This window comes from Stigmatopora argus, chromosome 13 (genome assembly GCF_051989625.1).
Source record: "Stigmatopora argus isolate UIUO_Sarg chromosome 13, RoL_Sarg_1.0, whole genome shotgun sequence".
In the NCBI taxonomy this organism is placed as follows: domain Eukaryota; kingdom Metazoa; phylum Chordata; class Actinopteri; order Syngnathiformes; family Syngnathidae; genus Stigmatopora; species Stigmatopora argus.
The window spans coordinates 4,939,838-4,961,582 of NC_135399.1; the positions used below are offsets into that span (position 1 = coordinate 4,939,838).

Sequence of the window (21,745 nt, forward strand, 5' to 3'; positions counted from 1 at the left end):
CAAATAACAAAGAGTATTCTGTTTCCACCCAGTTTTGAACTGGGGGCCTTTCGCGTGTTAGGCGAATGTGATAACCACTACACTATGGAAACAACTACTTAAACTAAAGTTGGTAGCAGGTCCAACCATTTCTCAACCCAGTGTACTGCTTGAACTACAAGTCAAATAACAAAGAGTATTCTGTTTCCACCCAGTTTCGAACTGGGGGCCTTTCGCGTGTTAGGCGAATGTGATAACCACTACACTATGGAAACAACTGCTTCAACCCAAATTTGGTAGCAGACCCAATTGTTTCCCAACCCAGTGTACTGCTTGAACTACAAGTCAAATAACAAAGAGTATTCTGTTTCCACCAAGTTTTGAGCTGGGGGTCTTTCACGTGTAAGGCGAACAAGATAACCACTATACTATGGAAACAACTGCTTCAACCCAAATTTGGTAGCAGACCCAATTGTTTCCCAACCCAGTGTACTGCTTGAACTACAAGTCAAATAACAAAGAGTATTCTGTTTCCACCCAGTTTCGAACTGGGGGCCTTTTGCGTGTTAGGCGAATGTGATAACCACTACACTATGGAAACAGCTACTTAAATTAAATTTGGTAGCAGGTCCAACCATTTCTCAACCTAGTGTACTGCTTGAACTACAAGTCAAATAACAAAGAGTAGTCTGTTTCCACCCAGTTATGAACTGGGGGCCTTTCACGTGTTAGGCAGACGTGATAACCACTACACTATGGAAACAACTACTTAAACCCAAATTTGGTAGCAGACCCAAATATTTCCCAACCCAGTGTACTGCTTGAACTACAAGTCAAATAACAAAGAGTATTCTGTTTCCACCCAGTTTCGAACTGGGGGCCTTTGGCGTGTTAGGCGAATGTGATAACCACTACACTATGGAAACAACTACTTAAACTAAAGTTGGTAGCAGGTCCAACCATTTCTCAACCCAGTGTACTGCTTGAACTACAAGTCAAATAACAAAGAGTATTCTGTTTCCACCCAGTTTCGAACTGGGGGCCTTTCGCGTGTTAGGCGAATGTGATAACCACTACACTATGGAAACAACTGCTTCAACCCAAATTTGGTAGCAGACCCAATTGTTTCCCAACCCAGTGTACTGCTTGAACTAGAAGTCAAATAACAAAGAGTATTCTGTTTCCACCAAGTTTTGAGCTGGGGGTCTTTCACGTGTAAGGCGAACAAGATAACCACTATACTATGGAAACAACTACTTCAACCCAAATTTGGTAGCAGACCCAATCATTTCCCAACCCAGTGTACTGCTTGAACTACAAGTCAAATTACAAAGAGTTTTCGGTTTCAACCCAGTTTCGAAATCGGGGCCATTCGCGTGTAAGGCGAACGTGATAACCACTACACTACGGAAACAACTACTTAAACCCAAATTTGGTAGCAGACCCAATTGTTTCCCAACCCAGTGTACTGCTTGAACTACAAGTCAAATTACAAAGAGTATTCTGTTTCCACCCAGTTATTAACTGGGGGCCTTTCACGTGTTAGGCGGACGTGATTACCACTACACTATAGAAACGAATACTTCAACTAAAGTTGGTAGCAGACCCAATCATTTCCCAGCCCAATGTACTGCTTGAAATACAAGTCGTATAACAAAGCTTATAATGTTTCCACCCAGTTTCGAACTGGGGACCTATCGCGTGTGAGGCGAACGTGATAACCACTACACTAGGGAAACAACTCCTTCAAACTAATTTGGTAGCAGGCCCAACAGAATCCCGACACAGTGCACTGCTTGAACTACAAGTCAAATAACAAAGCGTGTTATGTTTCCACGCATTTTCAAGCTGGGGACCTTTCACATGTGAGGCGAACATGATAACCACTACACTATGGAAACAACTCCTTCAACCTAAATTGGTAGCAGGCCCAACCGAATCCCAACACAGTGCACTGCTTGAAGAACAATTAAGATAACAAAACAGAAAGAGTAGTCAGTAACCACTACACTATGGAAACAACTACTTAACTAAATTTGGTAGCAGGTCCAACAATTTCTCAACCCAGTGTACTGCTAGAAATACAAGTCAAATAACAAAGAGTATTCTGTTTCCACCCAGTTTCGAACTGGGGGCCTTTCGCGTGTAAGGCGAATGTGATAACCACTACACTATGGAAACAACTACTTCAACTAAATTTGGTAGCAGACCCAATCGTTTTCCAACCCAATGTACTGCTTGAACTACAAGTCAAATTACAAAGAGTATTCTGTTTCCACCCAGTTATTAACTGGGGGCCTTTCACGTGTTAGGCGGACGTGATAACCACTGCACTATGGAAACAACTGCTTCAACCCAAATTTGGTAGCAGACCCAAATATTTCCCAACCCAGTGTACTGCTTGAACTACAAGTCAAATAACAAAGAGTATTCTGTTTCCACCCAGTTTCGAACTGGGGGCCTTTCGCGTGTAAGGCGAATGTGATAACCACTACACTATGGAAACAACTACTTCAACTAAATTTGGTAGCAGACCCAATCGTTTTCCAACCCAATGTACTGCTTGAACTACAAGTCAAATTACAAAGAGTATTTTGTTTCCACCCAGTTATGAACTGGGGGCCTTTCACGTGTTAAGCAGATGAGATAACCACTACACTATGGAAACAACGACTTCAACCCAAATTTGGTAGCAGACCCAGATATTTCCCAAACCAGTGTACAGCTTGAATTACAAGTCAAATAACAAAGAGTATTTTGTTTCCACCCAGTTTCGAACTGGGGCCTTTTGCGTGTTAGGCGAATGTGATAACCACTACACTATGGAAACATTTACTTCAACTAAATTTGGTAACAGACCCAATTGTTTCCCAACCCAGTGTACTGCTTGAACTACAAGTCAAATAACAAAGAGTATTCTGTTTCCACCCAGTTTCGAGCTGGGGGCCTTTCACGTCTAAGGCTAACAAGATAACGACTACACTATTGAAACAACTACTTCAACCCAAATTTGGTAGCAGACCCAATCATTTCCCAACCCAGTGTACTGCTTGAACTACAAGTCAAATCACAAAGAGTATTCTGTTTCCACCTAGTTTCGAACTGGGGGCCTTTCGCGTGTTAGGCAGATGAGATTACCACTACACTATGGAAACAACAACTTCAACCCAAATTTGGTAGCAGACCCAGATATTTCCCAACCCAGTGTACTGCTTGAACTACAAGTCAAATAACAAATAGTATTCTGTTTCCACCCAGTTTAGAACTGGGGGCCTTTCGCGTGTCAGGCGAATGTGATAACCACTACACTATGGAAACAACTACTTCAACCCAAATTTGGTAGCAGACCCAATCGTTTCCCAAACAAGTGTACTGCTTGAACTACAAGTCAAATAACAGAGTGTTTTCTGTTTCCACCCAGTTTTGAACTGCGGGCCTTTCTCGGGCAAGGCGAACTGATAACCACTACACTATAGAAACGACTATTTCAGCTAAAGTTGGTAGCAGACCCAATCATTTCCCAACCCAGTGTACTGCTTGAACTACAAGTCGTATAACAAAGCGTATTATGTTTCCACCCAGTTTTGAACTGGGGGCCTTTCGCGTGTGAGGTGAATGTGATAACCACTACACTATGGAAACAACTACTTAAACTAAATTTGGTAGCAGGTCCAACCATTTCTCAACCCAGTGTACTGCTTGAACTACACGTCAAATAACAAAGAGTGTTCTGTTACCACCCAGTTATGAACTGGGGGCCTTTTCACGTGTTAGGCGGACGTGATAACCACTACACTATGGAAATAACCTCTTCAACCCAAATTTGGTAGCAGACACAATCATTTCCCAACCCAGTCTACTGCTTGAATTACAAGTCAAATAAAAAAAGAGTATTCTGTTTCCACCCAGTTTAGAACTAGGGGCCTGTCATGTGCAAGGCGAACATGATAACCACTACACTATAGAAACAATTACTTCAACTAAAGTTGGCAGCAGACCCAATCGTTTCCCAACCCAGTGTACTGCTTGAACTACAAGTCGTATAACAAAGCTTATTCTGTTTCCACCCAGTTTCGAACTGGGGACCTTTCGCGTGTTAAGCGAATGTGATAACCACTACACTATGGAAACAACAACTTAAACTAAATTTGGTAGCAGGCCCAACCGAATCCCGACCCAGTGCACTGCTTGAAGAACAATTCAGATAACAAAACAGAAAGAGTATTCTGTTTCCACCCAGTTTCGAACTGGGGGCCTTTCGCGTGTAAGGCGAACGTAATAACCACTACACTATGGAAACAACTACTTTGACCCTAATTTGGTAGCAGGCCCAACAGAATCCCGACTCAGTGCACTGCTTGAAGAACAATTCAGATAACAAAACAGAAAGAGTATTCTTTTTCCACCCAGTTTCGAACTGGGGGCCTTTCGCGTGTAAGGCGAATGTGATAACCACTACACTATGAAAACAACTGCTTAAACTAAAGTTGGTAGCAGGTCCAACCATTTCTCAACCCAGTGTAATGCTTGAATTACAAGTCAAATAACAAAGCGTAGTCTGTTTCCACCCAGTTTCGAAGTGGGGACCTTTCGCGTGAGAGGCGAACGTGATAACCACTACACTATGGAAACAACTACTTCAACCCAAATTTGGTAGCAGACCCAATAATTTCCCAACCCAGTGTACTGCTTGAACTACAAGTCAAATAACAAAGAGTATTCTGTTTCCACCCAGTTTCGAAATGGGGGCCTTGCGCGTGTAAGGCGAACGTGATAACCACTACACTATGGAAACAACTACTTTGACCCTAATTTGGTAGCAGGCCCAACAGAATCCCGACTCAGTGCACTGCTTGAAGAACAATTCAGATAACAAAACAGAAAGAGTATTCTGTTTTCACCCAGTTTCGAACTGGGGGCCTTTCGCGTGTAAGGCGAATGTGATAACCACTACACTATGAAAACAACTGCTTAAACTAAAGTTGGTAGCAGGTCCAACCATTTCTCAACCCAGTGTAATGCTTGAATTACAAGTCAAATAACAAAGCGTAGTCTGTTTCCACCCAGTTTCGAACTGGGGACCTTTCGCGTGTGAGGCGAACGTGATAACCACTACACTATGGAAACAACTACTTCAACCCAAATTTGGTAGCAGACCCAATAATTTCCCAACCCAGTGTACTGCTTGAACTACAAGTCAAATAACAAAGAGTATTCTGTTTCCACCCAGTTTCGAAATGGGGGCCTTGCGCGTGTAAGGCGAACGTGATAACCACTACAGTATGGAAACAACTACTTTGACCCTAATTTGGTAGCAGACCCAATCATTTCCCAAACCAGTGTACTGCTTGAACTACAAGTCAAATAACAAAGAGTATTCTGTTTCCACCCAGTTTCGAACTGGGGGGCTTTCGCATGTTAGGCGAATGTGATAACCACTACACTATGGAAACAACTACATAAACTAAATTTGGTAGCAGGTCCAACCATTTCTCAACCTTGTGTACTGCTTGAATTACAAGTCAAATAACAAAGAGTATTCTGTTTCCACCCAGTTTCGAAATGGGGGCCTTTCGCGTGTATGGCGAACGTGATAACCACTACACTATGGAAACAACTACTTTGACCATAATTTGGTAGCAGGTCCAACCATTTCTCAACCCAGTGTACTGCTTGAATTACAAGTCAAATAACAAAGCATAGTCTGTTTCCACCCAGTTTCGAACTGGGGACCTTTCGCATGTGAGGCAAACGTGATAACCACTACACTATGGAAACATCTCCTTCAACTAAATTTGGTAGCAGACCCAAATATTTCCCAACCCAGTGTACTGCTTGAACTACAAGTCAAATAACAAAGAGTATTCTGTTTCCACCCAGTTTCGAACTGGGGGGCTTTCGCGTGTTAGGCGAATGTGATAACCACTACACTATGGAAACAACTACTTAAACTAAAGTTGGTAGCAGAACCAACCATTTCTCAACCCAGTTTTCTGCTTGAATTACAAGTCAAATAACAAAGCATAGTCTGTTTCCACCCAGTTTCGAACTGGGGACCTTTCGCGTGTGAGGCGAACGTGATAACCACTACACTACGGAAACAACTACTTTGACCCTAATTTGGTAGCAGACCCAATCATTTCCCAAACCAGTGTACTGCTTGAACTACAAGTCAAATAACAAAGAGCATTCTGTTTCCACCCAGTTTCGAACTGGGGGCCTTTCGCGTGTTAGGCAAATGTGATAACCACTACACTATGGAAACAACTGCTTAAACTAAATTTGGTAGCAGGTCCAACCATTACTCAACCTAGTGTAATGCTTGAACTACAAGTCAAATAACAAAGAGTATTCTGTTTCCACCCAGTTATGAACTGGGGGCCTTTCACGTGTTAGGCAGACGTGATAACCACTACACTATGGAAACAACTACTTAAACCCAAATTTGGTAGCAGACCCAGATATTTCCCAACCCAGTGTACTGCTTGAACTACAAGTCAAATAACAAAGAGTATTCTGTTTCCACCCAGTTACGAACTGGGGGCCTTTCGCGTGCTAGGCGAAAGTGATAACCACTACACTATGGAAACAACTACTTAATATAAATTTGGTAGTGTGACATACTAGAGTGTTTGATCTATTAGTGTGACATACTAGAGTGTTTGATTTATTAGTGTGACATGCTAGAGTGTTTGATTTATTAACGATTGCATGTAAAGAAGCTATGACGAGTTTGGATTGAATGTGTGTATCGGTGTTCGATTGGTGATCCTTGGATCCACATGGCAAGTGTGGGGCATGTTAAAGTAGATCGGTATTCGATTATTGATGTCTTAGCAAATAGCTTGAGGCACGGGAGGTGTGTTGAATCATTACAGTAAAAGTTTGGATTGAAGTAACAACAACATCTCGCTGTTCTGATTATTTCCCCCTGTGTGTCAAGGTATGCTGTTTGTTGTAAAGGTTGTTTGAGTTTGGGGTTTGTAATATACACTGTTTAGCGTGTGAGAAAAGAGGTAATGGTTATTAATGTTTATTTACTTTTGAATTACGGGCGTGAATGTGAGAGTCTCGGGTCACGCACATGGAATAGCATTTAGCACGCTACCTTCGGCCACCATTATCGTTGACAGTGTCTATAACGGTCATAGAAAGGATTTTATTTTATTGATATTGCATTGTTTACCCTGTTGAATAATAGTAGGACTACTAGAAGTTGTAAAAGTAAAAGATGTAACAAGTTATGACCGTGTGTTGAACGAGTGTGTGTGTGCATTGGGTTTTGGGTTCTAAAGTGTTGATAATATATATATTTATATATATAGGTGTAATTGTACATTATGTTTTGGGTTCTAACGTGTTGATAATGTATATATATGGGTGTAATTGTATGTTATGGGTTTTTGTGTTAATTGATTACAGTAAAAGTTTGGATTGAAGTAACAACAACATCTCGCTGTTCTGATTATTTCCCCCTGTGTGTCAAGATCGAATGCAGGGTGTAACAGTAGCAGGTCCAACCATTTCTCAACCCAGTGTGCTGCTTGAACTACAAGTCAAATAACGAAGAGTATTCTGTTTCCACCCAGTTATTAACTGGGGACCTTTCGCGTGTGAGGCAAACGTGATAGCCACTACACTATGGAAACAACTCCTTCAACCTAATTTGGTAGCAGGCCCAACAGAATCCCGACCCAGTGCACTGCTTGAAGAACAATTCAGATAACAAAACAGAAAGAGTATTCTGTTTCCACCCAGTTTCGAACTGGGGGCCTTTCGCGTGTAAGGCGAATGTGATAACCACTACACTATGGAAAAAACTACTTAAACTAAAGTTGGTAGCAGGTCCAACCATTTCTCAACCCAGTGTACTGCTTGAATTACAAGTCAAATAACAAAGCATAGTCTGTTTCCACCCAGTTTCGAAATGGGGACCTTTCGCGTGTGAGGCAAACGTGATAACCACTACACTATGGAAACAACTACTTCAACCCAAAGTTGGTAGCAGACCCAATCATTTCCCAACCAGTGTACTGCTTGAACTACATGTCAAATAACAAAGAGTATTCTGTTTCCACCCAGTTTCGAAATGGGGGCCTTTCGCGTGGAAGGCGAACGTGATAACCACTACACTATGGAAACAACTACTTTGACCGTAATTTGGTAGCAGACCCAATCATTTCCCAAACCAGTGTACTGCTTGAACTACAAGTCAAATAACAAAGAGTATTCTGTTTCCACCCAGTTTCGAACTGGGGGCCGTTCACGTGTTAGGCAGACGTGATAACCACTACACTATGGAAACAACTACTTAAACCCAAATTTGGTAGCAGACCCAGATATTTCCCAACCCAGTGTACTGCTTGAAATAAAAGTCAAATAACAAAGAGTATTCTGTTTCCACCCAGTTATGAACTGGGGGCCTTACGCGTGTTAGGCAGACGTGATAACCACTACACTATGGAAACAACTACTTAAACCCAAATTTGGTAGCAGACCCAGATATTTCCCAACCCAGTGTACTTCTTGAACTACAAGTCAAATTACAAAGAGTATTCGGTTTTCACCCAGTTTTGACATGCGGTCCTTTCACGTGCAAGGCGAACATGATAACCACTACACTATAGAAACAAATACTTCAGCTAAAGTTGGTAGCAGACCCAATCATTTCCCAACCCAGTGTACTGCTTGAAATACAAGTCGTATAACAAAGCTTATAATGTTTCCACCCAGTTTCGAGCTGGGGACCTTTCGCGTGTGAGGCGAACGTGATAACCACTACACTATGGAAACAACTCCTTCAACCTAATTTGGTAGCAGGCCCAACAGAATCCCGACCCAGTGCACTGCTTGAAGAACAATTCAGATAACAAAACAGAAAGAGTATTCTGTTTCCACCCAGTTTCGAACTGGGGGCCTTTCGCGTGTAAGGCGAATGTGATAACCACTACACTATGGAAACAACTGCTTAAACTAAAGTTGGTAGCAGGTCCAACCATTTCTCAACCCAGTGTACTGCTTGAATTACAAGTCAAATAACAAAGCATAGTCTGTTTCCACCCAGTTTCGAACTGGGGAGCTTTCGCGTGGGAGGCGAACATGATAACCACTACACTATGGAAACAACTACTTCAACCCAAATTTGGTAGCAGACCCAATCATTTCCCAACCCAGTGTACTGCTTGAACTACAAGTCAAATAACAAAGAGTATTCTGTTTCCACCCAGTTTCGAAATGGGGGCCTTGCGCGTGTAAGGCGAACATGATAACCACTACACTATGGAAACAACTACTTCAACCCAAATTTGGTAGCAGACCCAATCATTTCCCAACCCAGTGTACTGCTTGAACTACAAGTCAAATAACAAAGAATATTCTGTTTCCACCCAGTTTCGAACTGGGGACCTTTCGCGTGTGAGGCGAACGTGATAACCACTACACTATGGAAACAACTACTTCAACCCAAAGTTGGTAGCAGACCCAATCAATTCCCAACCAGTGTACTGCTTGAACTACACGTCAAATAACAAAGAGTATTCTGTTTCCACCCAGTTTCGAAATGGGGGCCTTTCGCGTGTTAGGCGAATGTGATAACCACTACACTATGGAAACAGCTACTTAAACTAAATTTGGTAGCAGGTCCAACCATTTCTCAACCCAGTGTACTGCTTGAATTACAAGTCAAATAACAAAGCATAGTCTGTTTCCACCCAGTTTCGAACTGGGGACCTTTCGCGTGTGAGGCGAACGTGATAACCACTACACTATGGAAACAACTACTTAAACCCAAATTTGGTAGCAGACCCAGATATTTCCCAACCCAGTGTACTGCTTGAAATACAAGTCAAATAACAAAGAGTATTCTGTTTCCACCCAGTTTCGAAATGGGGGCCTTGCGCGTGTAAGGCGAACATGATAACCACTACACTATGGAAACAACTACTTTGACCCTAATTTGGTAGCAGACCCAATCATTTCCCAAACCAGTGTACTGCTTGAAGTACAAGTCAAATAACAAAGAATATTCTGTTTCCACCCAGTTTCGAACTGGGGACCTTTCGCGTGTGAGGCGAACGTGATAACCACTACACTATGGAAACAACTACTTCAACCCAAAGTTGGTAGCAGACCCAATCAATTCCCAACCAGTGTACTGCTTGAACTACAAGTCAAATAACAAAGAGTATTCTGTTTCCACCCAGTTTTGAACTGCGGGCCTTTCACATGCAAGGCGAACATGATAACCACTACACTATAGAAACAAATACTTCAGCTAAAGTTGGTAGCAGACCCAATCATTTCCCAACCCAGTGTACTGCTTGAACTACAAGTCAAATAACAATGAGTATTCTGTTTCCACCCAGTTTCGAACTGGGGGCCTTTCGCGTGTTAGGCGAATGTGATAACCACTACACCATGGAAACAACTGCTTAAACTAAAGTTGGTAGCAGGTCCAACCATTTCTCAACCCAGTTTACTGCTTGAACTACAAGTCAAATAACAAAGAGTATTCTGTTTCCACCCAGTTATGAACTGGGGGCCTTGCGCGTGTGAGGCGAACGTGATAACCACTACACTATGGAAACAACTACTTCAACCCAAATTTGGTAGCAGACCCAATCATTTCCCAACCCAGTGTACTGCTTGAACTACAAGTCAAATAACAAAGAGTATTCTGTTTCCACCCAGTTTCGAAATGGGGGCTTTGCGCGTGTAAGGCGAACGTGATAACTACTACAGTATGAAAACAACTACTTTGACCCTAATTTGGTAGTAGACCCAATCATTTCCCAAACCAGTGTACTGCTTGAACTACAAGTCAAATAACAAAGAGTATTCTGTTTCCACCCAGTTTCGAACTGGGGGCCTTTCGCATGTTGGGCGAATGTGATAACCACTACACTATGGAAACAGCTACTTAAACTAAATTTGGTAGCAGGTCCAACCATTTCTCAACCCAGTGTACTGCTTGAATTACAAGTCAAATAACAAAGCATAGTCTGTTTCCACCCAGTTTTGAACTGGGGAGCTTTCGCGTGTGAGGCGAACATGATAACCACTACACTATGGAAACAACTACTTCAACCCAAATTTGGTAGCAGACCCAATCATTTCCCAACCCAGTGTACTGCTTGAACTACAAGTCAAATAACAAAGAGTATTCTGTTTCCACCCAGTTTCGAAATGGGGGGCCTTGCGCGTGTAAGGCGAATATGATAACCACTACACTATGGAAACAACTACTTTGACCCTAATTTGGTAGCAGACCCAATCATTTCCCAAACCAGTGTACTGCTTGAAGTACAAGTCAAATAACAAAGAATATTCTGTTTCCACCCAGTTTCGAACTGGGGACCTTTCGCGTGTGAGGCGAACGTGATAACCACTACACTATGGAAACAACTACTTCAACCCAAAGTTGGTAGCAGACCCAATCAATTCCCAACCAGTGTACTGCTTGAACTACATGTCAAATAACAAAGAGTATTCTGTTTCCACCCAGTTTCGAAATGGGGGCCTTTCGCGTGTAAGGCGAACGTGATAACCACTACACTATGGAAACAACTACTTTGACCATAATTTGGTAGCAGACCCAATCATTTCCCAAACCAGTGTACTGCTTGAACTACAAGTCAAATAACAAAGAGTATTCTGTTTCCACCCAGTTTCGAACTGGGGGCCTTTCGCGTGTTAGGCGTATGTGATAACCACTACACTATGGAAACAACTACTTAAACTAAATTTGGTAGCAGGTCCAACCATTTCTCAACCCAGTGTACTGCTTGAAATACAAGTCAAATAACAAAGAGTATTCTGTTTCCACCCAGTTATGAACTGGGGGCCTTTCACGTGTTAGGCAGACGTGATAACCACTACACTATGGAAACAACTACTTAAACCCAAATTAGGTAGCAGACCCAGATATTTCCCAACCCAGTGTACGTCTTGAACTACAAGTCAAATTACAAAGAGTATTCGGTTTCCACCCAGTTTTGAACTGCGGGCCTTTCACATGCAAGGCGAACATGATAACCACTACACTATAGAAACAAATACTTCAGCTAAAGTTGGTAGCAGACCCAATCATTTCCCAACCCAGTGTACTGCTTGAACTACAAGTCAAATAACAAAGAGTATTCTGTTTCCACCCAGTTTCGAAATGGGGGCCTTGCGCGTGTAAGGCGAACATGATAACCACTACACTATGGAAACAACTACTTTGACCCTAATTTGGTAGCAGACCCAATCATTTCCCAAACCAGTGTACTGCTTGAAGTACAAGTCAAATAACAAAGAATATTCTGTTTCCACCCAGTTTCGAACTGGGGACCTTTCGCGTGTGAGGCGAACGTGATAACCACTACACTATGGAAACAACTACTTCAACCCAAAGTTGGTAGCAGACCCAATCAATTCCCAACCAGTGTACTGCTTGAACTACAAGTCAAATAACAAAGAGTATTCTGTTTCCACCCAGTTTCGAAATGGGGGCCTTTCGCGTGTAAGGCGAACGTGATAGCCACTACACTATGGAAACAACTACTTTGACCGTAATTTGGTAGCAGACCCAATCATTTCCCAAACCAGTGTACTGCTTGAACTACAAGTCAAATAACAAAGAGTATTCTGTTTCCACCCAGTTTCGAACTGGGGGCCTTTCGCGTGTTAGGCGAATGTGATAACCACTACACTATGGAAACAGCTACTTAAACTAAATTTGGTAGCAGGTCCAACCATTTCTCAACCCAGTGTACTGCTTGAATTACAAGTCAAATAACAAAGCATAGTCTGTTTCCACCCAGTTTCGAACTGGGGACCTTTCGCGTGTGAGGCAAACGTGATAACCACTACACTATGGAAACAACTACTTAAACCCAAATTTGGTAGCAGACCCAGATATTTCCCAACCCAGTGTACTGCTTGAAATACAAGTCAAATAACAAAGAGTATTCTGTTTCCACCCAGTTATGAACTGGGGGCCTTGCGCGTGTTAGGCAGACGTGATAACCACTACACTATGGAAACAACTACTTAAACCCAAATTTGGTAGCAGACCCAGATATTTCCAAACCCAGTGTACTTCTTGAACTACAAGTCAAATTACAAAGAGTATTCGGTTTTCACCCAGTTTTGACCTGCGGGCCTTTCACGTGCAAGGCGAACATGATAACCACTACACTATAGAAACAAATACTTCAGCTAAAGTTGGTAGCAGACCCAATCATTTCCCAACCCAGTGTACTGCTTGAAATACAAGTCGTATAACAAAGCTTATAATGTTTCCACCCAGTTTCGAGCTGGGGACCTTTCGCGTGTGAGGAAACGTGATTACCACTACACTATGGAAACAACTCCTTCAACCTAATTTGGTAGCAGGCCCAACAGAATCCCTACCCAGTGCACTGCTTGAAGAACAATTCAGATAACAAAACAGAAAGAGTATTCTGTTTCCACCCAGTTTCGAACTGGGGGCCTTTCGCGTGTAAGGCGAATGTGATAACCACTACACTATGGAAACAACTGCTTAAACTAAAGTTGGTAGCAGGTCCAACCATTTCTCAACCCAGTGTACTGCTTGAATTACAAGTCAAATAACAAAGCATAGTCTGTTTCCACCCAGTTTCGAACTGGGGAGCTTTCGCGTGTGAGGCGAACATGATAACCACTACACTATGGAAACAACTACTTCAACCCAAATTTGGTAGCAGACCCAATCATTTCCCAACCCAGTGTACTGCTTGAACTACAAGTCAAATAACAAAGAGTATTCTGTTTCCACCCAGTTTCGAAATGGGGGCCTTGCGCGTGTAAGGCGAACATGATAACCACTACACTATGGAAACAACTACTTTGACCCTAATTTGGTAGCAGACCCAATCATTTCCCAAACCAGTGTACTGCTTGAAGTACAAGTCAAATAACAAAGAATATTCTGTTTCCACCCAGTTTCGAACTGGGGACCTTTCGCGTGTGAGGCGAACGTGATAACCACTACACTATGGAAACAACTACTTTGACCATAATTTGGTAGCAGACCCAATCATTTCCCAAACCAGTGTACTGCTTGAACTACAAGTCAAATAACAAAGAGTATTCTGTTTCCACCCAGTTTCGAACTGGGGGCCTTTCGCGTGTTAGGCGTATGTGATAACCACTACACTATGGAAACAACTACTTAAACTAAATTTGGTAGCAGGTCCAACCATTTCTCAACCCAGTGTACTGCTTGAAATACAAGTCAAATAACAAAGAGTATTCTGTTTCCACCCAGTTATGAACTGGGGGCCTTTCACGTGTTAGGCAGACGTGATAACCACTACACTATGGAAACAACTACTTAAACCCAAATTTGGTAGCAGACCCAGATATTTCCCAACCCAGTGTACGTCTTGAACTACAAGTCAAATTACAAAGAGTATTCGGTTTCCACCCAGTTTTGAACTGCGGGCCTTTCACATGCAAGGCGAACATGATAACCACTACACTATAGAAACAAATACTTCAGCTAAAGTTGGTAGCAGACCCAATCATTTCCCAACCCAGTGTACTGCTTGAACTACAAGTCAAATAACAATGAGTATTCTGTTTCCACCCAGTTTCGAACTGGGGGCCTTTCGCGTGTTAGGCGAATGTGATAACCACTACACCATGGAAACAACTGCTTAAACTAAAGTTGGTAGCAGGTCCAACCATTTCTCAACCCAGTTTACTGCTTGAACTACAAGTCAAATAACAAAGAGTATTCTGTTTCCACCCAGTTATGAACTGGGGGCCTTGCGCGTGTGAGGCGAACGTGATAACCACTACACTATGGAAACAACTACTTCAACCCAAATTTGGTAGCAGACCCAATCATTTCCCAACCCAGTGTACTGCTTGAACTACAAGTCAAATAACAAAGAGTATTCTGTTTCCACCCAGTTTCGAAATGGGGGCTTTGCGCGTGTAAGGCGAACGTGATAACTACTACAGTATGGAAACAACTACTTTGACCCTAATTTGGTAGCAGACCCAATCATTTCCCAAACCAGTGTACTGCTTGAACTACAAGTCAAATAACAAAGAGTATTCTGTTTCCACCCAGTTTCGAACTGGGGGCCTTTCGCGTGTTGGGCGAATGTGATAACCACTACACTATGGAAACAGCTACTTAAACTAAATTTGGTAGCAGGTCCAACCATTTCTCAACCTAGTGTACTGCTTGAACTACAAGTCAAATAACTAAGCATAGTCTGTTTCCACCCAGTTTCGAACTGGGGACCTTTCGCGTGTGAGGCGAACGTGATAACCACTACACTATGGAAACAACTACTTAAACCCAAATTTGGTAGCAGACCCAGATATTTCCCAACCCAGTGTACTGCTTGAAATACAAGTCAAATAACAAAGAGTATTCTGTTTCCACCCAGTTATGAACTGGGGGCCTTGCGCGTGTTAGGCAGACGTGATAACCACTACACTATGGAAACAACTACTTAAACCCAATTTTGGTAGCAGACCCAGATATTTCCCAACCCAGTGTACTTCTTGAACTACAAGTCAAATTACAAAGAGTATTCGGTTTTCACCCAGTTTTGACCTGCGGGCCTTTCACGTGCAAGGCGAACATGATAACCACTACACTATAGAAACAAATACTTCAGCTAAAGTTGGTAGCAGACCCAATCATTTCCCAACCCAGTGTACTGCTTGAAATACAAGTCGTATAACAAAGCTTATAATGTTTCCACCCAGTTTCGAACTGGGGACCTTTCGCGTGTGAGGCAAACGTGATAACCACTACACTATGGAAACAACTCCTTCAACCTAATTTGGTAGCAGGCCCAACAGAATCCCGACCCAGTGCACTGCTTGAAGAACAATTCAGATAACAAAACAGAAAGAGTATTCTGTTTCCACCCAGTTTCGAACTGGGGGCCTTTCGCGTGTAAGGCGAATGTGATAACCACTACACTATGGAAACAACTGCTTAAACTAAAGTTGGTAGCAGGTCCAACCATTTCTCAACCCAGTGTACTGCTTGAATTACAAGTCAAATAACAAAGCATAGTCTGTTTCCACCCAGTTTCAAACTGGGGAGCTTTCGCGTGTGAGGCGAACATGATAACCACTACACTATGGAAACAACTACTTCAACCCAAATTTGGTAGCAGACCCAATCATTTCCCAACCCAGTGTACTGCTTGAACTACAAGTAAAATAACAAAGAGTATTCTGTTTCCACCCAGTTTCGAAATGGGGGCCTTGCGCGTGTAAGGCGAACATGATAACCACTACACTATGGAAACAACTACTTTGACCCTAATTTGGTAGCAGACCCAATCATTTCCCAAACCAGTGTACTGCTTGAAGTACAAGTCAAATAACAAAGAATATTCTGTTTCCACCCAGTTTCGAAATGGGGGCCTTGGGCGTGTAAGGCGAACATGATAACCACTACACTATGGAGACAACTACTTTGACCCTAATTTGGTAGCAGACCCAATCATTTCCCAAACCAGTGTACTGCTTGAAGTACAAGTCAAATAACAAAGAATTTTCTGTTTCCACCCAGTTTCGAATTGGGGACCTTTCGCGTGTGAGGCGAACGTGATAACCACTACACTATGGAAACAACTACTTCAACCCAAACTTGGTAGCAGACCCAATCAATTCCCAACCAGTGTACTGCTTGAACTACAAGTCAAATAACAAAGAGTATTCTGTTTCCACCCAGTTTCGAAATGGGGGCCTTTCGCGTGTAAGGCGAACGTGATAACCACTACACTATGGAAACAACTACTTTGACCGTAATTTGGTAGCAGACCCAATCATTTCCCAAACCAGTGTACTGCTTGAACTACAAGTCAAATAACAAAGAGTATTCTGTTTCCACCCAGTTATGAACTGGGGGCCTTTCACGTGTTAGGCAGACGTGATAACCACTACACTATGGAAACAACTACTTAAACCCAAATTTGGTAGCAGACCCAGATATTTCCCAACCCAGTGTACTTCTTGAACTACAAGTCAAATTACAAAGAGTATTCGGTTTCCACCCAGTTTTGAACTGCGGGCCTTTCACGTGCAAGGCGAACATGATAACCACTACACTATAGAAACAAATACTTCAGCTAAAGTTGGTAGCAGACCCAATCATTTCCCAACCCAGTGTACTGCTTGAACTACAAGTCAAATAACAATGAGTATTCTGTTTCCACCCAGTGTCTAACTGGGGGCCTTTCGCGTGTTAGGCGAATGTGATAACCACTACACCATGGAAACAACTGCTTAAACTAAAGTTGGTAGCAGGTCCAACCATTTCTCAACCCAGTTTACTGCTTGAACTACAAGTCAAATAACAAAGAGTATTCTGTTTCCACCTAGTTATGAACTAGGGGCCTTGCGCGTGTGAGGCGAACGTGATAACCACTACACTATGGAAACAACTACTTGAACCCAAATTTGGTAGCAGACCCAATCATTTCCCAACCCAGTGTACTGCTTGAACTACAAGTCAAATAACAAAGAGTATTCTGTTTCCACCCAGTTTCGAAATGGGGGCTTTGCGCGTGTAAGGCGAACGTGATAACCACTACAGTATGGAAACAACTACTTTGACCCTAATTTGGTAGCAGACCCAATCATTTCCCAAACCAGTGTACTGCTTGAACTACAAGTCAAATAACAAAGAGTATTCTGTTTCCACCCAGTTTCGAACTGGGGGCCCTTCGCGTGTTAGGCGAATGTGATAACCACTACACTATGGAAACAGCTACTTAAACTAAATTTGGTAGCAGGTCCAACCATTTCTCAACCCAGTGTACTGCTTGAATTACAAGTCAAATAACAAAGCATAGTCTGTTTCCACCCAGTTTCGAACTGGGGACCTTTCGCGTGTGAGGCGAACGTGATAACCACTACACTATGGAAACAACTACTTAAACCCAAATTTGGTAGCAGACCCAGATATTTCCCAACACAGTGTACTGCTTGAAATACAAGTCAAATAACAAAGAGTATTCTGTTTCCACCAGGTTATGAACTGGGGGCCTTGCGCGTGTTAGGCAGATGTGATAACCACTACCTTATGGAAACAACTACTTAAACCCAAATTTGGTAGCAGACCCAATCATTTCCCAACCCAGTGTACTGCTTGAACTACAAGTCAAATAACAAAGAGTATTCTGTTTCCACCCAGTTTCGAAATGGGGGCCTTGCGCGTGTAAGGCGAACATGATAACCACTACACTATGGAAACAACTACTTTGACCCTAATTTGGTAGCAGACCCAAATATTTCCCAACCCAGTGTACTGCTTGAACTACAAGTCAAATAACAAAGAGTATTCTGTTTCCACCCAGTTTCGAACTGGGGGCCTTTCGCGTGTTAGGCGAATGTGATAACCACTACACTATGGAAACAGCTACTTAAACTAAATTTGGTAGCAGGTCCAACCATTTCTCAACCCAGTGTACTGCTTGAATTACAAGTCAAATAACAAAGCATAGTCTGTTTCCACCCAGTTTCGAACTGGGGACCTTTCGCGTGTGAGGCGAACGTGATAACCACTACACTATGGAAACAACTACTTAAACCCAAATTTGGTAGCAGACCCAGATATTTCCCAACCCAGTGTACTGCTTGAAATACAAGTCAAATAACAAAGAGTATTCTGTTTCCACCAGGTTATGAACTGGGGGCCTTGCGCGTGTTAGGCAGATGTGATAACCACTACCTTATGGAAACAACTACTTAAACCCAAATTTGGTAGCAGACCCAATCATTTCCCAACCCAGTGTACTGCTTGAACTACAAGTCAAATAACAAAGAGTATTCTGTTTCCACCCAGTTTCGAAATGGGGGCCTTGCGCGTGTAAGGCGAACATGATAACCACTACACTATGGAAACAACTACTTTGACCCTAATTTGGTAGCAGACCCAATCATTTCCCAAACCAGTGTACTGCTTGAAGTACAAGTCAAATAACAAAGAATATTCCGTTTCCACCCAGTTTCGAACTGGGGACCTTTCGCGTGTGAGGCGAACGTGATAACCACTACACTATGGAAACAACTACTTCAACCCAAAGTTGGTAGCAGACCCAATCAAATCCCAACCAGTGTACTGCTTGAACTACAAGTCAAATAACAAAGAGTATTCTGTTTCCACCCAGTTTCGAAATGGGGGCCTTTCGCGTGTAAGGCGAACGTGATAGCCACTACACTATGGAAACAACTACTTTGACCGTAATTTGGTAGCAGACCCAATCATTTCCCAAACCAGTGTACTGCTTGAACTACAAGTCAAATAACAAAGAGTATTCTGTTTCCACCCAGTTTCGAACTGGGGGCCTTTCGCGTGTTAGGCGTATGTGATAACCACTACACTATGGAAACAACTACTTAAACTAAATTTGGTAGCAGGTCCAACCATTTCTCAACCCAGTGTACTGCTTGAAATACAAGTCAAATAACAAAGAGTATTCTGTTTCCACCCAGTTATGAACTGGGGGCCCTTCATGTGTTAGGCAGACGTGATAACCACTACACTATGGAAACAGCTACTTAAACCCAAATTTGGTAGCAGACCCAGATATTTCCCAACCCAGTGTACTTCTTGAACTACAAGTCAAATTACAAAGAGTATTCGGTTTCCACCCAGTTTTGAACTGCGGGCCTTTCACGTGCAAGGCGAACATGATAACCACTACACTATAGAAACAAATACGTCAGCTAAAGTTGGTAGCAGACCCAATCATTTCCCAACCCAGTGTACTGCTTGAACTACAAGTCAAATAACAATGAGTATTCTGTTTCCACCCAGTTTCGAACTGGGGGCCTTTCGCGTGTTAGGCGAATGTGATAACCACTACACCATGGAAACAACTGCTTAAACTAAAGTTGGTAGCAGGTCCAACCATTTCTCAACCCAGTTTACTGCTTGAACTACAAGTCAAATAACAAAGAGTATTCTGTTTCCACCTAGTTTCGAAATGGGGGCTTTGCGCGTGTAAGGCGAACGTGATAACCACTACAGTATGGAAACAACTACTTTGACCCTAATTTGGTAGCAGACCCAATCATTTCCCAAACCAGTGTACTGCTTGAACTACAAGTAAAATAACAAAGAGTATTCTGTTTCCACCCAGTTTCGAACTGGGGGCCTTTCGCGTGTTAGGCGAATGTGATAACCACTACACTATGGAAACAGCTACTTAAACTAAATTTGGTAGCAGGTCCAACCATTTCTCAACCCAGTGTACTGCTTGAATTACAAGTCAAATAACAAAGCATAGTCTGTTTCCTCCCAGTTTCGAACTGGGGACCTTTCGCGTGTGAGGCAAACGTGATAACCACTACACTATGGAAACAACTACTTAAACCCAAATTTGGTAGCAGACCCAGATATTTCCCAACCCAGTGTACTGCTTGAAATACAAGTCAAATAACAAAGAGTATTCTGTTTCCACCCAGTTATGAACTGGGGGCCTAGCGCGTGTTAGGCAGACGTGATAACCACTACACTATGGAAACAACTACTTAAACCCAAATTTGGTAGCAGACCCAGATATTTCCCAACCCAGTGTACTTCTTGAACTACAAGTCAAATTACAAAGAGTATTCGGTTTTCACCCAGTTTTGACCTGCGGGCCTTTCACGTGCAAGGCGAACATGATAACCACTACACTATAGAAACAAATACTTCAGCTAAAGTTGGTAGCAGACCCAATCATTTCCCAACCCAGTGTACTGCTTGAAATACAAGTCGTATAACAAAGCTTATAATGTTTCCACCCAGTTTCGAACTGGGGACCTTTCGCATGTGAGGCAAACGTGATTACCACTACACTATGGAAACAACTCCTTCAACCTAATTTGGTAGCAGGCCCAACAGAATCCCGACCCAGTGCACTGCTTGAAGAACAATTCAGATAACAAAACAGAAAGAGTATTCTGTTTCCACCCAGTTTCGAACTGGGGGCCTTTCGCGTGTAAGGCGAATGTGATAACCACTACACTATAGAAACAAATACTTCAGCTAAAGTTGGTAGCAGACCCAATCATTTCCCAACCCAGTGTACTGCTTGAACTACAAGTCAAATAACAATGAGTATTCTGTTTCCACCCAGTTTCGAACTGGGGGCCTTTCGCGTGTTAGGCGAATGTGATAACCACTACACTATGGAAACAACTACTTCAACCCAAATTTGGTAGCAGACCCAATCATTTCCCAACCCAGTGTACTGCTTGAACTACAAGTCAAATAACAAAGAGTATTCTGTTTCCACCCAGTTTCGAAATGGGGGCTTTGCGCGCGTAAGGCGAACGTGATAACCACTACAGTATGGAAACAACTACTTTGACCCTAATTTGGTAGCAGACCCAATCATTTCCCAAACCAGTGTACTGCTTGAACTACAAGTCAAATAACAAAGAGTATTCTGTTTCCACCCAGTTTCGAACTGGGGGCCTTTCGCGTGTTAGGCGAATGTGATAACCACTACACTATGGAAACAGCTACTTAAACTAAATTTGGTAGCAGGTCCAACCATTTCTCAACCTAGTGTACTGCTTGAACTACAAGTCAAATAACAAAGAGTATTCTGTTTCCACCCAGTTATGAACTGGGGGCCTTTCACGTGTTAGGCAGACGTGATAACCACTACACTATGGAAACAACTACTTAAACCCAAATTTGGTAGCAGAACCAGATATTTCCCAACCCAGTGTACTTCTTGAACTACAAGTCAAATTACAAAGAGTATTCGGTTTTCACCCAGTT

At 42.5% G+C, this 21,745-nt stretch overlaps 79 non-coding genes across 79 annotated transcripts; all 79 read right to left on the reverse strand.

The window, feature by feature from the left end:
* Positions 1-19: 19 nt before the first annotated feature.
* On the reverse strand, positions 20-92 carry trnav-aac (transfer RNA valine (anticodon AAC)). The gene has a single exon. It is a non-coding gene; the product is annotated as a tRNA-Val (tRNA).
* An 89-nt stretch (positions 93-181) lies between these two features.
* Positions 182-254, reverse strand: trnav-aac (transfer RNA valine (anticodon AAC)). The gene has a single exon. It is a non-coding gene; the product is annotated as a tRNA-Val (tRNA).
* Positions 255-507: 253 nt separating this feature from the next.
* trnav-aac (transfer RNA valine (anticodon AAC)) lies at positions 508-580 on the reverse strand. Its single transcript has one exon. It is a non-coding gene; the product is annotated as a tRNA-Val (tRNA).
* Positions 581-994: 414 nt separating this feature from the next.
* On the reverse strand, positions 995-1,067 carry trnav-aac (transfer RNA valine (anticodon AAC)). The gene has a single exon. It is a non-coding gene; the product is annotated as a tRNA-Val (tRNA).
* A 578-nt stretch (positions 1,068-1,645) lies between these two features.
* On the reverse strand, positions 1,646-1,718 carry trnav-cac (transfer RNA valine (anticodon CAC)). Its single transcript has one exon. It is a non-coding gene; the product is annotated as a tRNA-Val (tRNA).
* Positions 1,719-2,087: 369 nt separating this feature from the next.
* On the reverse strand, positions 2,088-2,160 carry trnav-uac (transfer RNA valine (anticodon UAC)). Its single transcript has one exon. It is a non-coding gene; the product is annotated as a tRNA-Val (tRNA).
* A 252-nt stretch (positions 2,161-2,412) lies between these two features.
* trnav-uac (transfer RNA valine (anticodon UAC)) lies at positions 2,413-2,485 on the reverse strand. Its single transcript has one exon. It is a non-coding gene; the product is annotated as a tRNA-Val (tRNA).
* Positions 2,486-2,737: 252 nt separating this feature from the next.
* On the reverse strand, positions 2,738-2,809 carry trnav-aac (transfer RNA valine (anticodon AAC)). Its single transcript has one exon. It is a non-coding gene; the product is annotated as a tRNA-Val (tRNA).
* Positions 2,810-3,224: 415 nt separating this feature from the next.
* On the reverse strand, positions 3,225-3,297 carry trnav-gac (transfer RNA valine (anticodon GAC)). The gene has a single exon. It is a non-coding gene; the product is annotated as a tRNA-Val (tRNA).
* A 251-nt stretch (positions 3,298-3,548) lies between these two features.
* On the reverse strand, positions 3,549-3,621 carry trnav-cac (transfer RNA valine (anticodon CAC)). Its single transcript has one exon. It is a non-coding gene; the product is annotated as a tRNA-Val (tRNA).
* A 416-nt stretch (positions 3,622-4,037) lies between these two features.
* trnav-aac (transfer RNA valine (anticodon AAC)) lies at positions 4,038-4,110 on the reverse strand. Its single transcript has one exon. It is a non-coding gene; the product is annotated as a tRNA-Val (tRNA).
* Positions 4,111-4,206: 96 nt separating this feature from the next.
* Positions 4,207-4,279, reverse strand: trnav-uac (transfer RNA valine (anticodon UAC)). Its single transcript has one exon. It is a non-coding gene; the product is annotated as a tRNA-Val (tRNA).
* A 97-nt stretch (positions 4,280-4,376) lies between these two features.
* On the reverse strand, positions 4,377-4,449 carry trnav-uac (transfer RNA valine (anticodon UAC)). Its single transcript has one exon. It is a non-coding gene; the product is annotated as a tRNA-Val (tRNA).
* Positions 4,450-4,538: 89 nt separating this feature from the next.
* On the reverse strand, positions 4,539-4,611 carry trnae-cuc (transfer RNA glutamic acid (anticodon CUC)). The gene has a single exon. It is a non-coding gene; the product is annotated as a tRNA-Glu (tRNA).
* Positions 4,612-4,701: 90 nt separating this feature from the next.
* Positions 4,702-4,774, reverse strand: trnav-uac (transfer RNA valine (anticodon UAC)). The gene has a single exon. It is a non-coding gene; the product is annotated as a tRNA-Val (tRNA).
* A 97-nt stretch (positions 4,775-4,871) lies between these two features.
* trnav-uac (transfer RNA valine (anticodon UAC)) lies at positions 4,872-4,944 on the reverse strand. The gene has a single exon. It is a non-coding gene; the product is annotated as a tRNA-Val (tRNA).
* Positions 4,945-5,033: 89 nt separating this feature from the next.
* On the reverse strand, positions 5,034-5,106 carry trnav-cac (transfer RNA valine (anticodon CAC)). Its single transcript has one exon. It is a non-coding gene; the product is annotated as a tRNA-Val (tRNA).
* Positions 5,107-5,359: 253 nt separating this feature from the next.
* Positions 5,360-5,432, reverse strand: trnav-aac (transfer RNA valine (anticodon AAC)). The gene has a single exon. It is a non-coding gene; the product is annotated as a tRNA-Val (tRNA).
* Positions 5,433-5,521: 89 nt separating this feature from the next.
* Positions 5,522-5,594, reverse strand: trnav-uac (transfer RNA valine (anticodon UAC)). The gene has a single exon. It is a non-coding gene; the product is annotated as a tRNA-Val (tRNA).
* A 90-nt stretch (positions 5,595-5,684) lies between these two features.
* trnav-cac (transfer RNA valine (anticodon CAC)) lies at positions 5,685-5,757 on the reverse strand. The gene has a single exon. It is a non-coding gene; the product is annotated as a tRNA-Val (tRNA).
* An 89-nt stretch (positions 5,758-5,846) lies between these two features.
* trnav-aac (transfer RNA valine (anticodon AAC)) lies at positions 5,847-5,919 on the reverse strand. The gene has a single exon. It is a non-coding gene; the product is annotated as a tRNA-Val (tRNA).
* An 89-nt stretch (positions 5,920-6,008) lies between these two features.
* trnav-cac (transfer RNA valine (anticodon CAC)) lies at positions 6,009-6,081 on the reverse strand. The gene has a single exon. It is a non-coding gene; the product is annotated as a tRNA-Val (tRNA).
* Positions 6,082-6,171: 90 nt separating this feature from the next.
* Positions 6,172-6,244, reverse strand: trnav-aac (transfer RNA valine (anticodon AAC)). The gene has a single exon. It is a non-coding gene; the product is annotated as a tRNA-Val (tRNA).
* A 252-nt stretch (positions 6,245-6,496) lies between these two features.
* trnaa-agc (transfer RNA alanine (anticodon AGC)) lies at positions 6,497-6,569 on the reverse strand. Its single transcript has one exon. It is a non-coding gene; the product is annotated as a tRNA-Ala (tRNA).
* Positions 6,570-7,724: 1,155 nt separating this feature from the next.
* On the reverse strand, positions 7,725-7,800 carry trnav-uac (transfer RNA valine (anticodon UAC)). The gene has a single exon. It is a non-coding gene; the product is annotated as a tRNA-Val (tRNA).
* An 86-nt stretch (positions 7,801-7,886) lies between these two features.
* On the reverse strand, positions 7,887-7,959 carry trnav-cac (transfer RNA valine (anticodon CAC)). The gene has a single exon. It is a non-coding gene; the product is annotated as a tRNA-Val (tRNA).
* An 89-nt stretch (positions 7,960-8,048) lies between these two features.
* trnag-ucc (transfer RNA glycine (anticodon UCC)) lies at positions 8,049-8,121 on the reverse strand. Its single transcript has one exon. It is a non-coding gene; the product is annotated as a tRNA-Gly (tRNA).
* A 578-nt stretch (positions 8,122-8,699) lies between these two features.
* On the reverse strand, positions 8,700-8,772 carry trnav-cac (transfer RNA valine (anticodon CAC)). Its single transcript has one exon. It is a non-coding gene; the product is annotated as a tRNA-Val (tRNA).
* Positions 8,773-8,868: 96 nt separating this feature from the next.
* Positions 8,869-8,941, reverse strand: trnav-uac (transfer RNA valine (anticodon UAC)). The gene has a single exon. It is a non-coding gene; the product is annotated as a tRNA-Val (tRNA).
* An 89-nt stretch (positions 8,942-9,030) lies between these two features.
* On the reverse strand, positions 9,031-9,103 carry trnag-ccc (transfer RNA glycine (anticodon CCC)). The gene has a single exon. It is a non-coding gene; the product is annotated as a tRNA-Gly (tRNA).
* A 90-nt stretch (positions 9,104-9,193) lies between these two features.
* trnav-uac (transfer RNA valine (anticodon UAC)) lies at positions 9,194-9,266 on the reverse strand. Its single transcript has one exon. It is a non-coding gene; the product is annotated as a tRNA-Val (tRNA).
* A 90-nt stretch (positions 9,267-9,356) lies between these two features.
* Positions 9,357-9,429, reverse strand: trnav-cac (transfer RNA valine (anticodon CAC)). The gene has a single exon. It is a non-coding gene; the product is annotated as a tRNA-Val (tRNA).
* A 251-nt stretch (positions 9,430-9,680) lies between these two features.
* trnav-cac (transfer RNA valine (anticodon CAC)) lies at positions 9,681-9,753 on the reverse strand. Its single transcript has one exon. It is a non-coding gene; the product is annotated as a tRNA-Val (tRNA).
* Positions 9,754-9,843: 90 nt separating this feature from the next.
* Positions 9,844-9,916, reverse strand: trnav-uac (transfer RNA valine (anticodon UAC)). The gene has a single exon. It is a non-coding gene; the product is annotated as a tRNA-Val (tRNA).
* Positions 9,917-10,006: 90 nt separating this feature from the next.
* On the reverse strand, positions 10,007-10,079 carry trnav-cac (transfer RNA valine (anticodon CAC)). The gene has a single exon. It is a non-coding gene; the product is annotated as a tRNA-Val (tRNA).
* Positions 10,080-10,168: 89 nt separating this feature from the next.
* Positions 10,169-10,241, reverse strand: trnaa-ugc (transfer RNA alanine (anticodon UGC)). The gene has a single exon. It is a non-coding gene; the product is annotated as a tRNA-Ala (tRNA).
* An 89-nt stretch (positions 10,242-10,330) lies between these two features.
* On the reverse strand, positions 10,331-10,403 carry trnav-aac (transfer RNA valine (anticodon AAC)). Its single transcript has one exon. It is a non-coding gene; the product is annotated as a tRNA-Val (tRNA).
* Positions 10,404-10,492: 89 nt separating this feature from the next.
* On the reverse strand, positions 10,493-10,565 carry trnav-cac (transfer RNA valine (anticodon CAC)). Its single transcript has one exon. It is a non-coding gene; the product is annotated as a tRNA-Val (tRNA).
* A 253-nt stretch (positions 10,566-10,818) lies between these two features.
* trnav-aac (transfer RNA valine (anticodon AAC)) lies at positions 10,819-10,891 on the reverse strand. The gene has a single exon. It is a non-coding gene; the product is annotated as a tRNA-Val (tRNA).
* An 89-nt stretch (positions 10,892-10,980) lies between these two features.
* trnav-cac (transfer RNA valine (anticodon CAC)) lies at positions 10,981-11,053 on the reverse strand. Its single transcript has one exon. It is a non-coding gene; the product is annotated as a tRNA-Val (tRNA).
* Positions 11,054-11,307: 254 nt separating this feature from the next.
* On the reverse strand, positions 11,308-11,380 carry trnav-cac (transfer RNA valine (anticodon CAC)). Its single transcript has one exon. It is a non-coding gene; the product is annotated as a tRNA-Val (tRNA).
* An 89-nt stretch (positions 11,381-11,469) lies between these two features.
* Positions 11,470-11,542, reverse strand: trnav-uac (transfer RNA valine (anticodon UAC)). Its single transcript has one exon. It is a non-coding gene; the product is annotated as a tRNA-Val (tRNA).
* A 90-nt stretch (positions 11,543-11,632) lies between these two features.
* On the reverse strand, positions 11,633-11,705 carry trnav-aac (transfer RNA valine (anticodon AAC)). Its single transcript has one exon. It is a non-coding gene; the product is annotated as a tRNA-Val (tRNA).
* Positions 11,706-12,119: 414 nt separating this feature from the next.
* On the reverse strand, positions 12,120-12,192 carry trnav-uac (transfer RNA valine (anticodon UAC)). Its single transcript has one exon. It is a non-coding gene; the product is annotated as a tRNA-Val (tRNA).
* A 90-nt stretch (positions 12,193-12,282) lies between these two features.
* On the reverse strand, positions 12,283-12,355 carry trnav-cac (transfer RNA valine (anticodon CAC)). The gene has a single exon. It is a non-coding gene; the product is annotated as a tRNA-Val (tRNA).
* An 89-nt stretch (positions 12,356-12,444) lies between these two features.
* On the reverse strand, positions 12,445-12,517 carry trnav-uac (transfer RNA valine (anticodon UAC)). Its single transcript has one exon. It is a non-coding gene; the product is annotated as a tRNA-Val (tRNA).
* A 90-nt stretch (positions 12,518-12,607) lies between these two features.
* trnav-aac (transfer RNA valine (anticodon AAC)) lies at positions 12,608-12,680 on the reverse strand. The gene has a single exon. It is a non-coding gene; the product is annotated as a tRNA-Val (tRNA).
* Positions 12,681-12,769: 89 nt separating this feature from the next.
* Positions 12,770-12,842, reverse strand: trnav-cac (transfer RNA valine (anticodon CAC)). The gene has a single exon. It is a non-coding gene; the product is annotated as a tRNA-Val (tRNA).
* Positions 12,843-13,425: 583 nt separating this feature from the next.
* Positions 13,426-13,498, reverse strand: trnav-uac (transfer RNA valine (anticodon UAC)). Its single transcript has one exon. It is a non-coding gene; the product is annotated as a tRNA-Val (tRNA).
* Positions 13,499-13,587: 89 nt separating this feature from the next.
* On the reverse strand, positions 13,588-13,660 carry trnav-cac (transfer RNA valine (anticodon CAC)). The gene has a single exon. It is a non-coding gene; the product is annotated as a tRNA-Val (tRNA).
* Positions 13,661-13,750: 90 nt separating this feature from the next.
* trnav-uac (transfer RNA valine (anticodon UAC)) lies at positions 13,751-13,823 on the reverse strand. Its single transcript has one exon. It is a non-coding gene; the product is annotated as a tRNA-Val (tRNA).
* A 90-nt stretch (positions 13,824-13,913) lies between these two features.
* trnav-cac (transfer RNA valine (anticodon CAC)) lies at positions 13,914-13,986 on the reverse strand. Its single transcript has one exon. It is a non-coding gene; the product is annotated as a tRNA-Val (tRNA).
* Positions 13,987-14,563: 577 nt separating this feature from the next.
* Positions 14,564-14,636, reverse strand: trnav-aac (transfer RNA valine (anticodon AAC)). Its single transcript has one exon. It is a non-coding gene; the product is annotated as a tRNA-Val (tRNA).
* An 89-nt stretch (positions 14,637-14,725) lies between these two features.
* On the reverse strand, positions 14,726-14,798 carry trnav-cac (transfer RNA valine (anticodon CAC)). The gene has a single exon. It is a non-coding gene; the product is annotated as a tRNA-Val (tRNA).
* Positions 14,799-15,051: 253 nt separating this feature from the next.
* Positions 15,052-15,124, reverse strand: trnav-aac (transfer RNA valine (anticodon AAC)). The gene has a single exon. It is a non-coding gene; the product is annotated as a tRNA-Val (tRNA).
* Positions 15,125-15,213: 89 nt separating this feature from the next.
* Positions 15,214-15,286, reverse strand: trnav-cac (transfer RNA valine (anticodon CAC)). The gene has a single exon. It is a non-coding gene; the product is annotated as a tRNA-Val (tRNA).
* A 415-nt stretch (positions 15,287-15,701) lies between these two features.
* Positions 15,702-15,774, reverse strand: trnav-cac (transfer RNA valine (anticodon CAC)). Its single transcript has one exon. It is a non-coding gene; the product is annotated as a tRNA-Val (tRNA).
* A 96-nt stretch (positions 15,775-15,870) lies between these two features.
* On the reverse strand, positions 15,871-15,943 carry trnav-uac (transfer RNA valine (anticodon UAC)). The gene has a single exon. It is a non-coding gene; the product is annotated as a tRNA-Val (tRNA).
* An 89-nt stretch (positions 15,944-16,032) lies between these two features.
* trnav-cac (transfer RNA valine (anticodon CAC)) lies at positions 16,033-16,105 on the reverse strand. Its single transcript has one exon. It is a non-coding gene; the product is annotated as a tRNA-Val (tRNA).
* Positions 16,106-16,195: 90 nt separating this feature from the next.
* On the reverse strand, positions 16,196-16,268 carry trnav-uac (transfer RNA valine (anticodon UAC)). Its single transcript has one exon. It is a non-coding gene; the product is annotated as a tRNA-Val (tRNA).
* A 253-nt stretch (positions 16,269-16,521) lies between these two features.
* On the reverse strand, positions 16,522-16,594 carry trnav-cac (transfer RNA valine (anticodon CAC)). The gene has a single exon. It is a non-coding gene; the product is annotated as a tRNA-Val (tRNA).
* Positions 16,595-16,683: 89 nt separating this feature from the next.
* trnav-uac (transfer RNA valine (anticodon UAC)) lies at positions 16,684-16,756 on the reverse strand. Its single transcript has one exon. It is a non-coding gene; the product is annotated as a tRNA-Val (tRNA).
* A 415-nt stretch (positions 16,757-17,171) lies between these two features.
* trnav-aac (transfer RNA valine (anticodon AAC)) lies at positions 17,172-17,244 on the reverse strand. The gene has a single exon. It is a non-coding gene; the product is annotated as a tRNA-Val (tRNA).
* Positions 17,245-17,333: 89 nt separating this feature from the next.
* Positions 17,334-17,406, reverse strand: trnav-cac (transfer RNA valine (anticodon CAC)). The gene has a single exon. It is a non-coding gene; the product is annotated as a tRNA-Val (tRNA).
* A 253-nt stretch (positions 17,407-17,659) lies between these two features.
* On the reverse strand, positions 17,660-17,732 carry trnav-aac (transfer RNA valine (anticodon AAC)). The gene has a single exon. It is a non-coding gene; the product is annotated as a tRNA-Val (tRNA).
* An 89-nt stretch (positions 17,733-17,821) lies between these two features.
* Positions 17,822-17,894, reverse strand: trnav-cac (transfer RNA valine (anticodon CAC)). The gene has a single exon. It is a non-coding gene; the product is annotated as a tRNA-Val (tRNA).
* Positions 17,895-18,147: 253 nt separating this feature from the next.
* Positions 18,148-18,220, reverse strand: trnav-uac (transfer RNA valine (anticodon UAC)). The gene has a single exon. It is a non-coding gene; the product is annotated as a tRNA-Val (tRNA).
* A 90-nt stretch (positions 18,221-18,310) lies between these two features.
* trnav-aac (transfer RNA valine (anticodon AAC)) lies at positions 18,311-18,383 on the reverse strand. Its single transcript has one exon. It is a non-coding gene; the product is annotated as a tRNA-Val (tRNA).
* An 89-nt stretch (positions 18,384-18,472) lies between these two features.
* Positions 18,473-18,545, reverse strand: trnav-cac (transfer RNA valine (anticodon CAC)). Its single transcript has one exon. It is a non-coding gene; the product is annotated as a tRNA-Val (tRNA).
* A 253-nt stretch (positions 18,546-18,798) lies between these two features.
* trnav-uac (transfer RNA valine (anticodon UAC)) lies at positions 18,799-18,871 on the reverse strand. Its single transcript has one exon. It is a non-coding gene; the product is annotated as a tRNA-Val (tRNA).
* A 90-nt stretch (positions 18,872-18,961) lies between these two features.
* trnav-cac (transfer RNA valine (anticodon CAC)) lies at positions 18,962-19,034 on the reverse strand. The gene has a single exon. It is a non-coding gene; the product is annotated as a tRNA-Val (tRNA).
* An 89-nt stretch (positions 19,035-19,123) lies between these two features.
* Positions 19,124-19,196, reverse strand: trnav-uac (transfer RNA valine (anticodon UAC)). The gene has a single exon. It is a non-coding gene; the product is annotated as a tRNA-Val (tRNA).
* A 577-nt stretch (positions 19,197-19,773) lies between these two features.
* On the reverse strand, positions 19,774-19,846 carry trnav-aac (transfer RNA valine (anticodon AAC)). Its single transcript has one exon. It is a non-coding gene; the product is annotated as a tRNA-Val (tRNA).
* A 252-nt stretch (positions 19,847-20,098) lies between these two features.
* Positions 20,099-20,171, reverse strand: trnav-aac (transfer RNA valine (anticodon AAC)). Its single transcript has one exon. It is a non-coding gene; the product is annotated as a tRNA-Val (tRNA).
* An 89-nt stretch (positions 20,172-20,260) lies between these two features.
* On the reverse strand, positions 20,261-20,333 carry trnav-cac (transfer RNA valine (anticodon CAC)). Its single transcript has one exon. It is a non-coding gene; the product is annotated as a tRNA-Val (tRNA).
* Positions 20,334-20,748: 415 nt separating this feature from the next.
* Positions 20,749-20,821, reverse strand: trnav-cac (transfer RNA valine (anticodon CAC)). Its single transcript has one exon. It is a non-coding gene; the product is annotated as a tRNA-Val (tRNA).
* A 96-nt stretch (positions 20,822-20,917) lies between these two features.
* On the reverse strand, positions 20,918-20,990 carry trnav-uac (transfer RNA valine (anticodon UAC)). Its single transcript has one exon. It is a non-coding gene; the product is annotated as a tRNA-Val (tRNA).
* Positions 20,991-21,079: 89 nt separating this feature from the next.
* Positions 21,080-21,152, reverse strand: trnav-aac (transfer RNA valine (anticodon AAC)). The gene has a single exon. It is a non-coding gene; the product is annotated as a tRNA-Val (tRNA).
* Positions 21,153-21,405: 253 nt separating this feature from the next.
* Positions 21,406-21,478, reverse strand: trnav-aac (transfer RNA valine (anticodon AAC)). The gene has a single exon. It is a non-coding gene; the product is annotated as a tRNA-Val (tRNA).
* Between the last annotated feature and the right edge of the window lie 267 nt (positions 21,479-21,745).